At 60.3% G+C, this 4,341-nt stretch overlaps 1 long non-coding RNA gene across 3 annotated transcripts in view; it reads left to right on the forward strand.

Moving 5' to 3' along the window:
* Window positions 1-2,190: 2,190 nt before the first annotated feature.
* Window positions 2,191-4,341, forward strand: part of LOC117804445 — a 4,500-nt gene continuing 2,349 nt past the window's right edge. For 2 of the 3 annotated variants that reach the window (XR_004628903.1, XR_004628905.1), the window contains exons 1-2: window positions 2,191-2,658; window positions 4,029-4,162. This is a non-coding gene — a long non-coding RNA (uncharacterized LOC117804445). The remainder of the gene's footprint in view (window positions 2,659-4,028; window positions 4,163-4,341) is intronic. The other variant, XR_004628904.1, reaches the window with a different exon arrangement.

Consider the following 4,341-nt stretch of genomic DNA (forward strand, 5'->3'; position numbering starts at 1 on the left):
GGAGGGTGCAGGCAGTCCCCTGGAGAACCGCCTGTCCCCGTGTCCTTGGCAGGAAGACTGGCAGCTGCAGTGCCTGTCCCAGGCTGAGCAGGGCTCCTGCTGGGGCAACTATGGGCCTGGACAGGCCCCCCAACCTGATGACATCAGCACAGAGCTGGCCCTGTAGCCCCTGACCCCTGCCATCTCCTCCTCCTCCCCTTCTCCCATCTGCCTCCTCCTCCCAGTGCAATGCAGGCTCCTGGGGCAGCCTCCAGAAGCGGGGACACTGACAAGAGTGGTGGCTGCCAGCCCCGGGGCTCTTCTTCTGGAAGTCCGGGGTCCAGGACCGTGAGAGACACCAGTCTCTGATCTCACAACCATGAACAGCCCCCCGAAGAGCAGGCTCATGGACGCAGCGTGACATCACTTCCCAGCTTGCCAGGCGACGGGGCGTCTGCCAGGAAAAGGCCCCTGGGGACCAGTGGAGCAGCACTTTCGTGCTGCTGGCATAGAGGACGGCCTGCCCCAGAGGCTGCTATTCCGGGCAGAAGGTGCCGTCTAAACCCCCTGGGGCTGCCCTCTCTGTGCCCCAGACCCCTGCCTCCTGCCACCTAAGCCCCTCACATCACCCAGGAGGGTCAGCAGCTCCTGGACCCCACCTGCATTTGCTGGCTCAGCTTCCCTCTGCAGGGGAAGCTGGACTTCCTCCGTGTCCAACTTTAACCTTCTGCTCCTAACTCCATGACACTGGGGAGAAAAACCTTCTCCCATCATCTCCGTGCCTCAGTCTGTCTCCATAGGCTTTTCCAGAAATCCTGAGTGGGAACATTCAAGAATGTGGTCCGAGAAGGTCCCTCTGCTCACACCTAAGAAGATGCCTGAGTTGAGAATCCTTTCCTTACCCCCCACCTTGAAAGGCAGCCTTGCTTTCCAGACTGGCGTCCGTGATTCGGGGCAGGAGGTCCAAAGCCAGGGTCCCGGTCACGGCTCCCCATGCTCCTCTCAAAGCCTTCTCCCTCCTAATCCTTCCGAGGGGCCGCATGTCTCGCTCCTCCTTGCAGGTTTCCAAATTGTGTCCCCCACTCGGTGGGTGCTCGGGATCCAAGCGCCTGTGGAAATGGCTGGTCCAAGAGGGCAAAGGAGCCCATCAGGGCAGGAGCCCTGTTTCTCCTCCTCCCCACCAGGGAAGGCTGCCTCTTGCCCCAGCCGTCAACTCTGATGAAGTCGAGTCGTGAAGAAAAGGTGGTATAAATAAAGCCAGAGACTCCCTCGGCGCGCCAATCAGGACCGGGTGCTGTCGCGGTGCTGGCGCGCGCAGCCGCCAGAAGGTGGCCGTCGGGACGCGAGCAAGGCAGAGGAGTGCCGGCTGCCCGCCCGCCGCCGGAGCAGTGGTGCAGGGCCTCTGCACCGCCCGCCGCTGCAGCTGGTATTGCTGACTTGGCCCCGGCGGCGGGGAGGGCGGGGGAGGCCTGCAGCAGCTTGGGGTTCCAACTGCCCCTGCGGAACGAGCCCTGGAGCAGCGGCAGCCAGGGCTGGGCTGGCCAAGGCTGGGGCAGCGGGTGGGGTGGGAGAGGAGAGAGCTGGAGAAGCCCTGAGTCAGCGCTGCTGCATTGCGAGGTGCCCCGGAGTCTCCGACAGAGACGTGTCCCCCCCCCCCGCCCCAGGCACAGCCCCCCACCTAACTCAGAGACCATCTCTGGCCTCATGTCCCCCCTCAACAATGACAGAACCACAGTGGGCCCAGCTCGGAGGACTCTGGGGGATGGAAAGAGAGAATTCTCTAAAGAGCAGTCCAGGCCCATGTCCCCCAACCTAGATGTCACTGTGGGGTCAGGCACAAGGCAACGGGGGATCTGACCCGCAGAAGGGCGGGGGAGAATCTTTTCCTCATTCCCACCGTCTTACAGCCCGTGCTCGGGGGTCTTCCCTGGGGGTCATCTTCCCTGGGGGTCATGGGGCTGTGCCGTGACCATCACACATCACGTTCACTGGCTGTTCTGCCTGACAAAACCTGGGCAGCGCTGGCCCCTTGCTGTCCTAGGCCAGCTCTTGCCTTACCAGCTCCTGAACAGCTGGCTTCCCATCTGCTGCCCGAGAGCCCAGACACCAGGGCGTCCAGGGGCCTGCAGGGGCTAAGGCCCTGCCCTACCTATTCATCCCTGAGGGTCTCCTGTCACCTTGACTGCCTCTTCCCCGGCTGCCTCGGGTGTGGGTACGGTCACTCTGGCCCAGATGGCGCCTGCCTGCGGGGAGGGGCCCCTTGCGGTGAGAAGCCCCTCACTCATCTCACACTGGCAGGGAGTGGAGTTCACTCTACAGATCCCAGTGGAGTCAGAGGCCTGGACGCAGGGTCCCCTGCTCCCCCTCAGAGCACAGGTGTGAGTTCCTGTCTCCCCTGACCTCCTCGAGGGGACCAGAGGTGAGTACATGTGGATGGCATGCTGGGGGTGGGCACAGTGGCACTGGCTTTGCATTGACCACAGGCTTTTCTCTTGGCTAATTCCAGATGGAAAGGAATGAACTGCAGCCGTGAAGGATGCTCCTTTGTCATCCGGGCTGGGTGGGGAGGCCCCAGACGGGAGAGGAGATGGCCTGAGCATGCCAGCTCTGCTCTCCTGCTCCCCAGGGTGGCAAGGCCACCGACACCTCTGTCCCATCAAAGAGGGAAAACTCATCAAGGTTTGTCCAAATGGCATGTCCTAGCAGCTTCCGGGGGTGGGGGAGGGCAAGTGCTGCATGCTCGCCAATGAGGCTACACGTCAGTACCATACAAAGCTGACCTCAAAAGCCCCTAGAACCCGGGACCCCAGTGACTGGTTTGGATGTACCAGGCTCGAAATCTTGCACGGCCAAGGATGCTTATCTGGAAAGATAGAGTTGCTGCATATCACCAGGGGGGTCATCCAAACACCCTCCCTGTCACCCCAGATTTGTAAGTCATGCGTGGTCAGAGATGGCTTTAAATATACAGGGAATGTATAAATATGGCTCCAGCACCACAGAGGGCTCTGAGGGACGGCATGGGGACAGCCAAAGTAGAGGATAGAGAGACACCCCTAATTTGGGGATGGGGTGCTTTCACCGCAGAGCGCTTTTCCGGTCTGGGCGATTATGCCGTCTAAGACCCTATAAAGTGCTTGACTATGGGCACGCAGTTCCCAAATGCCTACGGGAGGTTGGATAGGAGCACCTACCCTGCCCCGAGGGGCTTCAGCCCTCGCTTTGCTGCTCCTGGAGCGCAGGCAGGCTTTCTCGGGACAAGCCTTCCAGTCTGGCTCCTGTCTGCAGCAAGAGCCAGAACGCGACGCAGGAACCCACGGAGGTCGTGGCACCGCGCCAGCCTCGGCCCGGCTGCTGTTTCAGGGGCTTGCCTGGATAATTTACACTGGAGATGTTTGCTGCGTGTCCTTGGGGCCGATTTATTGTGAGGCTGAGCGTAGTTTTCTTGTGTTTTTTTGGGCTTTTTTGTTATCATTTTGGGTAAAAGGACACCCTTTGCTTTGGGAGAACTGGGAGGAGCTCAGCCCTTCCAGCCTGGGACCACCTGGGCAGGTGCGGGCATTGGCCCTGCATGACATCACTCTCGGTGCAGACCCAGATCCCAGCCCTGCATGGCCGGGAATGCCGTGCCAGCCTCAAAGCTCCTCCAGCCAGCACCTACGGAGACAGCAGCTGGCTTTGGGGTGGCCCTCTGGCCAGGTGAGGAGGAGTCTGGTCCCAGAGACCAGAGCTCAGGGGACTTAGGCTGCTTGTTTATTTCCCCAGAAAGAGTCACTGCCCAAAGTGTGCTTTCTGCTGCCACTGTGCCCTCCCACCTAGACAAGCGCCTCATGGACCATCCCCCCAGCTGCCTGGCACCCCATGCATCATCATTCAGTGCCTACTACTAACACAGGGGGAATCCATCCGTGCTTAAATGCGGCAGCCTCTGCTCCTGAGATCGCAAATATTTGATTTGCATTTTGAGTTTCCCTCCAAAGCTCGCCTCAGTTTACCCAAAAGAAGAAAACATCCACCCCCAATGAATAAGGCTACGTCTGTGTTCCCAGGGTTCATGCCAGGCTGGGAAACATCACAACAGAGATGGACCGAATGCCTTAACCCCGACTCCCCATAACTTAAAGAGCCAGCTAGCCAGATGCAAACGCGCGCACCAAGGCGAAGACTGAGCTTAAACTCATCAGTAAGTCTGTGGGGGTCCCCTGCCCCAAGCATGCGGGAGAGGGAAACCAACCCAAAGTACGGTCCCGGCCGGGCTTTTGGATTTTGCCCAGGGCTGAGCGCTCCCCAGGCTGAGGTACCCACGGGCTGACCAGAGAGTGGGCATCCCTTTCTCTTCCCCCTCCCCTCCCTCACCCCCTC

This window comes from Ailuropoda melanoleuca, chromosome 11, assembly GCF_002007445.2.
Source record: "Ailuropoda melanoleuca isolate Jingjing chromosome 11, ASM200744v2, whole genome shotgun sequence".
Taxonomy (NCBI): domain Eukaryota; kingdom Metazoa; phylum Chordata; class Mammalia; order Carnivora; family Ursidae; genus Ailuropoda; species Ailuropoda melanoleuca.